An 11,845-nucleotide genomic window follows, 5' to 3' on the forward strand; every position below is an offset into this window, starting at 1 on the left:
TAAACTGTGACATCACAGAATCTTATAAGCCAATATTAGAGAAGAAGTGGGGTTCTAGTCAGTGGTGGGATTCAAATAAATTAACAACAGGTTCTATGTCCTAATGATAAATAAATAAATAAGTAAATAAATAAGTACATAAATAAATAAGTCAATATTTAAATATGTAAATATGTAAATAAATATGTAAATAAATATGTAAATAAGTACGTAAATGCCCAGGACAGTGGGATCTGATGAGGATTTCTTCCACAGTGGTCTCCCTACTGCCTATTATCACAACTACTTCTCACATAATTAAGACATCTGGATAAGTGCATCTGTTTGGGCATACTGCTGCTGTTACCCTCACCATGGGCATGTGCCAAAAACACACACACAAACACACACCTCACAGTGGGTGCTTATGACCAAGTTTGACAGAGAACTGACACATCTCTCCTTCCCTTTACCTCCTATTTTGCCCTATAGCTCACCAGTAAAACTTGCTTCCCTCCCCTTTCCTGCTCCTGAAATGACTGATAGCCCTGTTTGTTGTTACCTGGAGGCAGCCTTTGCGCACCTGTAGTGGAGTTCTTCTCCCCCCCCGCTTCCTTCTGGCTTGGAAGATATGTTCCCTTTTCAGTCTGTTGCCACTCCACCTCACCCCCACCACCTCAATCGGTCCTTCAGTTACTGACTCCTCTGAGGTCTCCTCCTTCTCCATCTTTCCCCTCCACCCCGCACCCACCGCTTCTCCTCGTCAGTCGCTTTGGGGGTGTTGGTGTTGCTGGCGGCGCTGGTAGTGATGATGGCTTCCCTCAGAGCCCTGGCAGCTGCTTCCTCTTCTCATTTTCCACTTTTCCTTCATGCCACAGTTTCACCAAAAACATAAGACTCCCCCCACCTCCACTGTCTTCCCCAAATTTCCACCTTCCATTTTCATCTCCTCTGTCCTCCTCTGCTGCCCCTTTTCTCCTTCAGCCCCACACAAGTCCTCAGGAAAGAGTCCTAAAATACAAGCCTTAGTTTTCAAGGAGAGTGCTGTGTAACCCCATGCAGTGCAGGTTTAATCTCTATTCCCTGCTCTGGGGAAACAAGGAAGGTAGTTGTGTGGGAAGAAGGGAAGGAAGAAGAAGGAGAACCTCACTTGCCTTGAAAGGCCCATTAGGGTCATCTTGAATGGCACGTAACACACATGTAAAGCGAAGATGAACTTGAGAATAACTCTCAAATTCTCTGACCCCTTCTGAAAAAAAAAGTTCTTACCACAGAGCAACAGTAATAGTAATAATGAAGCTTTTTCTGTAGCACAAGCAAGAGAGGGCTGCCACCCTGGGATGTGAACTGGTCTCTGAACAATGCCACAATCATTTAATCCCTCCCCATTCCAGGTTCTGTGGAAAAGTCCTACTTCGGGCACATCATGAGAAGGCAGGCATAGATTGAAAAAGACCATAATACTGGGAAAAGTAGAAGGCAGCAGGGAAAGAGGAAGGCCAAATGCAAGATAGACCTACTCCCTAAGGAAACCACAAGCTTGAGTTTGCAATAGATGGGCAGGGCTGTTGAGGCCAGGCCATGTTGGAGATTGCTCATTCCTAGGGGCACCCTAAGTAGGGGGGAATTTGACGATACATAACAATAACAGCAACCTCAGGTTTTGTATGTATTTAACTGCCAGTTCCAAAAAGTTGAAAGGTTATTCCCTTAATTGGTTGTTGTGGGTTTTTCAGGCTCTTTGGCCGCGTTCTGAAGGTTGTTCTTCCTAACATTTCTTCCAGTCTCTGTGGTGAGACGTTAGGAAGAACAACCTTCAGAACACGGCCAACGAGCCCAAAAAACCCACAACAACCATCAGACCCCAGCCGTGAAAGCTTTGCAAATAAATGCCCTTAATGGGGGGGACTACAACTCCCAGAATCCTGCACCAACCACAAAGACAGGGTTACGATCTCCCTCAAAACAGTGGCCAGAGAAACCCATTGGCCAGTTATTTATTTATGAAATGTATGCTTTTTTGCAGCTTGTGGGTTCTGCTCTTTTCGTCTTGTTTTCAAATGAGTCACTTTTTCTTACAAAATAATTGTAAAAACATGTTGACTCAATACTAGGCTGCCACGCAAGCATCTCCCGCCCACTCCCCAATTCACCAACATTTAATCCCTCCCCATTCCAGGTTCTGTAGAAAAGTTGGAGGCAACAGGAAAAGAGGAAAACCAAATGTGAGATGGATTGACACCATCAAAGAACCCACAAGGTTGAGTTTGCACCAGCTGTGCAGGGCTGTTGAGGACAGCACAAAGGGGCAACGTTGCAAAAACAGAAGCTTAAAACAGCATGCTGACATGTGGCTCTTCAAAGAGGACTGTCCCAATTAACAAAAATTCAATCATCTTTGCAGACACCCTTGGCCTGATCGGATCGTATGGCAGATACCCTGGACTGCCAAAAAATATGAGTAATTGGGTTCTAGATCCAATTAAGCCTAAATTATCTCCAGAGGCAAAAAAAAACAAAAAACCTGAGGCTGTACTACTTTGGGCACATCATGAGAAGGCAGGCATAGATTGAAAAAGACCATAATACTTGGTAATGTGGAAGGCAGCAGGAAAAGAGGAAGGCTAAATGCAAGATGGACCTACTTCCTAATGAAACCACAAGCTTGAGTTTGCAATAGATGGGCAGGGCTGTTGAGGCCAAGCCATGTTGGAGATTGCTCATTCCTAGGGGCACCCTAAGTAGGGGGGAATTTGATGACACATAACAATAACAGCAACAACAGGTTTTTTATGCATCTAACTGCCAGTTCCAGAAAGTTGAAAGGTTATTCCCTTAATTGTTGTGGGTTTTTTTCGGGCTCTTTGGCCGTGTTCTAAAAATTGTTCTTCCTGAAAAACCCACAACAACCATCAGATCCCAGCCGTGAAAGCCTTTGCAAATAGATGCCCTTAGCCACTTTTAAATTTTTTACAATCATAATAAAATATAATACCTGATAGAGCCTGGTTCCCCATTAGTTTTTCCATAGATCCTAAATACTAGATTTCCGCATACCAATGGAAAAAGTGGCATGTTCCCTCCCTGAAAATCTAAATAACTAATTAATCACCAACAGGCTTCTGACCTTTTTTCTCCAAAGTTCAGGTATTTATTTATTTCAAAAAATAGAAGTATCAGTTTTTTTAAAACCCTGGAGCCTTGGGTTGTTTGTTTGTTTGTTTTTATTTTTAACCCATCTTTCTCCCTGCAGAGTGTCTCCAGTGGTTCACAAACCCTGACACAATGATAAATATATTTTTTTACATCCCACTATAAGGCAGCATAAAGATGCAATAATACATAAATGCTAAAAGGTTCTAAAGGGAATCCTGTTGAAATAATTTTGAAAATATATTTTACATGATAAAATTTTTTAAAAGCAATCCCATTTCATTTCCCTCCCTCCATTTCTCCACAGCAGTTTACATGTTAAAAAAGCCTACCACAAAAGTCTTTGCCTGCCAGAGTCAAGACTGCATGGCAAACAGCTAAGGCAGGGAAATATTTAATAAAAAGCCAGCTTTATGCTCAAACATAGTTTGCCTTTTATGTATTATACTTACTTACTTGAATAATCTCAAAAATGAAAGCTTGAAACTTAAACCTATCTCAACACAGTCCTCTTGAAGATGCTGGTCACAAATCCTTGATTAGTATGCTTTAGTCCCTCCTCCTCCTCCTCCTCCTCCTCCTCCTCCTCCTCGCAGTCCCTCCAGCCCCCAGCCTGAATGTCTGGATTCCCCTTTGATATGTTGATCTGCTTTCTTCAACCCTAGCCTGATGGTAAATCTTACTAGTGTTAAAAAACTGATAGCTGTCTTCCTGTTTTTGAGTAAGCCTGCCATTTGTCTCCTCAAATTGTCAGAGCAACAGCCTTAGTTGTCTTTAACTTGAAAAAACACACATAGCCCCCCTCCCTCCCCCGCTCGTCGCTGGTCACCTGGCTCCTCCGGCTTCATTCATCTCAGGCCAGTAACCGGATCTCCGAACTAAAATAAAAAATAACAACCACCTCTATGGAACCGGTGCGAACCGGGTCAATCCCACCTCTGGTTCTAGTGTCGGAGTAAGAAAACATGTTAAGAGCAAGCAGGATTTTCAGACCGAATTCTTATTCATTACTACGAAACAAATTTTGATAGAAATGCTAATGTATGAGCTAGAGATCCACTGTTTATTCATTTTGGACTCCAATTTCCAGAGTTCTCCCAGAATTATCAGGCAGGATTCTGGGAGTTCCAGCACACAGACCCATACCTACGTTTGTTCACCTGAAGCAAGGACCTACTTCCAAGGCTCTACGGCTGACCTGGGCCTTGCTCCCTGTTGTTAATATATAAAAAGGGAAGCTTTGGTGGTTCTTCCTGGGAATAGTGTTCTTGCTGCCCTTCGAGCTATATCGGAGGTGCCTCCCAAAGAACTGCAACCTCCAGGAAGCACCACAGAAACTTCCTTATTTGTAGAACAAACAACACCTGAGACAGCTACGCAGCCTTGGGAATGGGCTTTTGTTATCAGGTTGTATGTTTAGGGTCTAAGGGCACACTGGGTAGAAGATATGTGGATTAAGTTGGCCTACACATACGTGACGTAGGGACAGGGCTGCTAACCGGTAGAATGGCCTGCCTATTGAATGGCATTGAGGAAATCTTTGGTTTGCTCCATAAATAGTATGACTGCCTGATTCCTGTTGGCAAAAAGGTCTGAGGATTTCTCCCAACCTGGACCTTTGCACAGTGGAATGAGCAAAAAGGCAAGATTCTTGACTGATATGGCAACAAGGCTCTGGCTGAGCTGGACAAAAAATGAGACCGTATGGACAGTCCACAGAGTTCGATACTTTCAGTGGCTCAAGGCCTAGAAAGCATCCTGGTTAGATGCTATGATCATATTATGTGCCGCAGGACAAAGGGATGGTTTACTTTCTGGGAATAAAAAAAGATGGTCAACACACTTCCTCCCAACCTGTCATCCACCAACACAAAACTGAATTTTAGCGGTGAAGGGAAGGATGCCAACCAGAATGCAGGAAAATGAGGGGCATCCGTGGAACAAAAAGCAGCCGCTGCTTGGGAGAAGGGGACAGGGGTCACACACGCGCACACAGATGCCTGTCAGTTCACTTTTCCTCATGTAATTGTTCCTTTTGTTGAGTTTGACTGCTGTGGGGACTCTGGGTCTTAGTGTGCCTTGATTCTGAGAAAAGATTCAGTTCTTATAATGGGTCAGATCACACTTTCTGGGAGATTCTACATCTCCTTTACTGTCTTTTTAAATTTATTCCTTACATCCACACACAGAGAGTGATTTCACTAATTTATTTTACTTCTTTCCTTCTGGTTTTCCCACTTGGATTCTCCTGGATCAGTTCTCCTGCACATTCTCCTCAGTCTCTAGGAACCTGTTCCTAACCCGTCCCTTTGAATAGCCAGCCACATGTCTTTATTTGTTGATCTTTAGGCCAAAGTCTGCTAAATAGCTGGGAGCACAGCGAGCTTCAACCAGAAGGCTGGCGGAAGATCAGGTGCAAACATAGTGTTTTATAAAAGGCTAACTATGGCTGGTTTTGAATAACGGTGATTTCACCCCATACTTCAATCTTGATTGTTCTGCATTGCACTTTTTTCATTTCATCATTGCATTGTTTTGTGTGAGAAATTAATTAATTTTCCTCTGGTTCTATTCATATTGTGTATCTTCATTTCATGGATCTGATCCCTTTTGATTGTTGATAGGGCTTGAAGTTTAACTGAATAATGTTTCTAGGGAGTATGCTAGGAAAATATCTAAGTATTTAATATATTTACCATTTAGTGCTATTTTTGTCCTTTCTTGAAGGAATTAATTGCATTTCTCTTTCATATTTCGGATGTGTCTAGGTGTGATATGTTCAACGAGTAGCTCTAAATTTGTTCTGTAGTCTTCTATTACAATATTTGAGGTTTTGGAAAGTGCATTTTGGCACAATTAAAACTATATTTTCTGCCAGTGTCTATTGCTCTGTCTTTCTGAATTATAATTTCATGAATGGGTTGGATCAATTTGAAAGCAGATGGCCAGCAACTTGACTGCACAATGCAAATTATAAGAGGGAGAGCACCCCCTTTTCTTTTGTGCTTCTAACCAGCTTTTATTGGCTTGGAATCCATTTTTTTTTCAAATTAGTGCTTTAATTTCTGCATACAGTAGAACCTTCATAGCTGTGGGATCGATATCCACAGTTTCATTTATCTATGGTTTGCCACAACCCTATATACAACACACAAGGGCAGCCCCTTATGGCCTCTCTCTTGACTCCTTGTGGCCTTTGTCCTGCTCCTTTATATGTTGTAAACAGTGGTTTCAGACATCCATGGTAGATTGTAGAACCAATCAGTCCTCCGTGGATATAAAGGTCCTTCTGTATAATATTGTAAGGGAGATGCTCTAAGCATCTCTAGCAGGCTGTTTGCCTGGTGGACCCAACAGAGACTCCAGCTGCAGTGAAGCAAATGGAGGCTCCGGATGGGAGAAAGAAGTTGGGGAAAGCCAAGCCACACCTGGGCAAGGAGGCAGAGGCCAGGCCCCAAGGGCAAGAGCCCAATATGAGGCTGGAAGAGGAGGAGGGGGAAAACTCATCTCCCTCTACTTGATCTGAGGCAGTGGGGAGAGATGGAAGAGGAACTGGACACAGTGGCCTGCAAGAGGAAGGTGTGATAACTGTCCATATTCCATTGGACTGGGGTCTGGGTCCAGGTGGAGGTGTGCAAAGGACAAGGACATAAAGGCAGTGTACCCATTGGTTCAGCATCCTCACTGACCCCGTGGAGACACCAATGGCCAATAGGGCACCCAGGGCCACACCCCAGAATGAGGAAGCACTAGAAGGAAGACCAGAGGCATCAAAGACTTGGGGTACTAGGAGTGGATGACACTAAAAGCCTTCAGTGAAGGAGATGGTTCGAGGCTGTGTAAAAGACCTTGCCCCAATAGTGGAATTTGAGTCAGTGTGAACTTAGTGGGTGGCACTAGGTTTTGGTCAAAGACTGGACGTAGCACTGGATTGGTGAAGCCAACTCAGTTCCCTAGTGAATATTCACAGAATTTTACAGACATTTATTTCCGATCTTCGTCTCTGTGTTTGAATTAAAGGGGAAGATTCAGCCTAGTACATAGTGTAAAAGAACACAGTAGCTCTTGCCATAGATTTAATTTTTATTGTTGTAATAAAAGGTTTATGTTGAGTTTTGCAATGTAGCTGTTTATTTAACCCAAATTCAGTCTTCATTGAATATAAAATATATTGTTTAATGACTTGAAACAATGTTTAGTGAAAGTGAAAGAAGAAAATGCCAAAGCAGGTCTGCAGCTGAATGTTAAAAAGACAAAAATTATGATTACAGAAGAACAACACAACTTTAGCATTGACAACGAAGAAACCAAAATAGTTAAAGATAGTTGTATACCTCGGTTCAGTCATCAGTCCAAAAATAAGACTGCTGCCAACAAATCAGAAGAAGAAGACGACTTGAAAGGGCAGGAATTAGAAAAGTTCATGAAATGTAAGGATGTGTCACTGAAGACCAAGACCTTCTGATCGACACGTAAGGGTGTTAAAGCTGGACAGTGAAGAAAGCTGACAAGAAAAACACTGATGGATTGGAATTGTGGTGCTGGACGAGAGCTTTGTAGATACCCTGGATTGCCAGAAAGAGTAATTTCCCTTTGTAAAATTGTCATGTAAACACTTTTCTTGTAGAAAATATATGTATTTTTTATTTGTGGCTGCATGTTAATCCAGTAATCACTCTATCCAGTCCTATTTTATCTTTAGTAAATATGCAGTTGCCTTTAATTTATAAGAGAATATTAGTGTTTCTAATTTAATCTTTTAGCAATCTCTATCGCAGCACCTCTCGAGTCTTTTTAAATTGTGTTTTATTCTTTTAATAAATATATACATTTATATATGTACATTAATATATTTCTGTACCTTTCTTTCCTCCTACCTTCCCTTTCCCATTCCCCAAGGCAGAGTCATATCCATATTCTGATGAGGCTTCCCTGGGAAAACTATAATCATATTCCAGTTATATTAAAAAGGCCAATAAATTCTGTATGGCTTGAGGAATCCCTCCTGTTCCATTCATATTAACAATAAAATAATGCCAGTCAATTGCAAAAGAATCCAAATGTTTTATCCCTTTAGCGATATGTAGTTTAGAGGTTTATTTTTCCTGCAGAGCTACCTGCCATGCTCTAGAGCAGCCTTTCTCAACGAGGGCTCTGGCACATTTGAAGGGGGCCACAGACTGAAATTTGTGCGAAGGGGAACCTCGAACGTCACAGATGTCAGACAAGAGTCTTGTTGCTTCATACAAAATTAGCAAACCGATTGCTAAAACTGGAAATGCTCTCAGCATTGGTGAGTCTCTTATCCTGCCCTCAGTGTCCATAATAATATCTGATGTCATGAATTTGAGTGCCAAAGAAACAATTCAGGCAATTCCTTTGAATAACTCCATTGTTGCTAGAAGAAGCAATGAGATGGAACATGACATTGAAGAGGGATTCATCAGCTCATTCCAATCCAAGAAATTCTCTTTACAGTTAGATGAAACTACTTTACAAGATAACGACATTCACGCCACTGATTGGGGCAGTGAAGCTTCTGTTGGCTGTTGTTTGATGTTCACACTTCTGGCAACTTGCTTTTGAACTACACTTGCACCACCAGGGAAGATGCCAGCTTTTTCTTCAAAAAAGTGCAAGTTGCTCAGTTGTTCTGAGAGTGATAAGTTATGTGCTACCATGCATCCCCAGTTTAGGAGGTTATCTCTTATTTTGGGAGCTCTAGGTCTGGGACAAACGATGGGTCCCTAGGCCAACCAAAGAGGTGTACGTCTGCTCTAAAGGGAGCAGCTTTGTTTTAGAAGATCACATCGCCACACATCAACATTCTCTATGTGATGTGTTTCAAAAGAGGTTTATTACACTGTTTACTGCAATGTGGTTCTTAAAGGTTATCCTTCCTGTGTAGAAATTTATGGTAACTAATAGAGAGCACCAGACTAAGTCAAGTCAGCTTACACTTACGATTTAGGAGTAATCTCTCAAGACACTTGTGATAAAGTAGAAGAAAAAAAAATTAATTGCTCCAAAAAAGCCACATTCAGGGTAAAACCACACTTCAGTACAGAAGTTCCCAGAGCTGGTGTGCAGATGTCCTGAAGGCCTGAAAAGTGGACTAAGGAACGAAAGCATTTCCTTGAGGAGGGGAAGTGGTTTAAGAGCAACCATCTACAAAGATTCACTTACAGAAAATGAAGGAAAGCTAAGATGCTCAGTTAAGATAAATCTGGCTGTGTTAGCTCTGTGATATATCTGTGTTAAAACTGTGCTAAAACTGATGACTGGAAAGGTCTGTAAAATTAATTACTGTATATTCTGGGTAGGTGGAAGCTGAACACAGTTCAGGTTATGCACATAAATAAAGATAAACTAGTTTTAAAAATGGAGCTGTCAGTAAGGCACCCGGTTTGTTGTTTGCTTTGTGGTCTTCAGCGCTGCCCACAGCTGCCAGCCTAAATGTTTGGCAAAATGTTCATAGAAGGCAAAACGCAGCCGGTTATTTCCTTCCCTGAGCTGAAAACCGCAAGTGCCCCACTACAGCATGAAAGCAGACGGGTTTGCTTTGGTCCCCGGCCATGTCTTCTGTGGCATATTTTCAAGTTCGCAAATGCTTTTTCAAGTGCCCTGCCATAGACTTCTGGAGGAACTCCCTTAAGTCTGGACTGGAAACAAAATCACCTGATGGTTTCCTCTGCTGTGTTACATGTCATGCAGCTGTTTCCTTTCATTATGCATCGAAGCAGCTTTTCAAGAGGGACATCTCTGACTGAAGTTGCCAACGAGGGGAACAGATCCTTTGGGACAGCCAAAGGCCTCACTCCCATTCAATTCAGGGCAGGATTCTTCTTGGCAGGGAGAGATTTCTGATTCTCAGCAATTGGTGGCTGTATGTCTTGGCCTCTGAGGTCAGTGCCACGTAGATGACCAGATCACAAGCTAGCCAGGAAGATTATTGTTATGTTTGAAGAGAACTTTGAAGAGAGCCTGGCCACGGTAGGAATAAAGAACAACAAGCCATCTTTGAAATGGTAAAAATAAATCATAAAGCAGAAACTAAAAGGTAGTTGAGAGGGAATACTATAACATAACTGGATAGTTGTATTATGGCTATTTTGATGTGAACATGGATGAGTGTTATGGCTATTTTGATGTGAACATGGATTTCACGGCCGGGATCTAATGGTTGTTTTTCGGGCTCTTTGGCAATGTTCTGAAGGTTGTTCTTCCTGATGTTTCGCCAGTCTCTGTGGCCGGCATCTTCAGAGGACAGCGCTCTGTGCTCTCGTGTAGTTTGCTCGGGAGTATACTCTGTCAAGGATTACTGAGGGCTTCTTGAACTGCAGTGTATCTACTCTGATAAGAGACAAATATCAGCGTTTCACCTTGTTTTGACACTTTCCCCCAAAAGCCAGAGCACACCACTATTAAAATGCATAGGACAATACAGATTTAAAAAGTGTTGTGTTCATAATTACGCGTAGACACCTCACAATGCTTTATTTTTTTTTAAGAAAAGAAAAAAGAACAACAGAATTGCACTCACCAGTTCTCACCAGTTCATTACCATTGTTTACATTTGTAAAATTAAAAAGGGTATTGTTAGGACTAGTACAGACTGAAGCACAGTCTGTAATTTATTTAGTTTTATACACTGACAAATTGGTTGGATTTTTATCCAAAGCTCAGAGCTATGAACCTTGTGCTATGAAGACACATGATATGGCCAGGTTTCTGAAGCCAAACAGGCCTGGCTCATGATTGTGGGAATGGCGGTACAAAACATCTGAAAAGCCAGAAGTTCCTCATCCCTGGTTTAGGACAAATAGAGGAAAGAAACAAGATCTGAAAAGGCAGAGGGATAAAGTTAATAGGCAGATCCATTTCCTTTATTTCTCCAAATGGGCCGTTTTCCCACAGGAAGATGGACATCTTTATCATGGGTTGACCCTCACACTCATCTTTATAGGCAAGAGTGCCAATGCAACCAATTTTGTAGTGTACAGGCACATGCCATCCTTTTCTCTCTCTCTTTGGACTCAAAAATCCCAGAATTCTCCATTCTGAGAGTTGCACCTGCCAGACCCACATTTAAATTGTGCTCACCTGGGGAAAGGCCAGGCTGGAAGGCTTTGAGGTTGAGCTCCAGTCTCATTTCCTGTTTGTGAAAAGGAAACTGCTCTGGAGCTCACTAGCCTTCCTAAAACGATGAATGGGAGGGATAACCCCTGGTAAGGATGTTCTTCTTCCCCGCTGCTTCCTTGGATTTTGTTGGTTTTCTTTTCTTTCCCCTCCTAAACCAGGGATGCGAAACTTGTGGCCATCCAGATGTTTTGTCTTGCAGCTCCCAGGATCTTTGGGCCATGCTGCGTCAGCTGGTGGGAGTGGACGTGTCCCACTCTAGTGATACTTCTTCGGTGCTATTTTTATGGCAGTGGTTTCTGTCTGCGTTAATCATGATGGCAACTTTAGACAATTAGAGACGTACAGTATATGATATGCCATACTGCATAGACAGTAACATTTGGCTGCAAGCTGAGCTCATAGGCTGAACCAAACCAAACCAAGAAAGCCTTCGAGAATACAGTACAACAAACCAAGAAACATTCAATTCACTCTTCCATTTATTTTGAAGCTGTTGCTGGAGGAGGGGAAGTAACCAAAAAGGGGAGGGATGCCTATGAAAAGTGATCAGGAAAACTATTCATTCAGTAGC

This window comes from Pogona vitticeps, chromosome 1, assembly GCF_051106095.1.
Source record: "Pogona vitticeps strain Pit_001003342236 chromosome 1, PviZW2.1, whole genome shotgun sequence".
In the NCBI taxonomy this organism is placed as follows: Eukaryota; Metazoa; Chordata; class Lepidosauria; order Squamata; family Agamidae; genus Pogona; species Pogona vitticeps.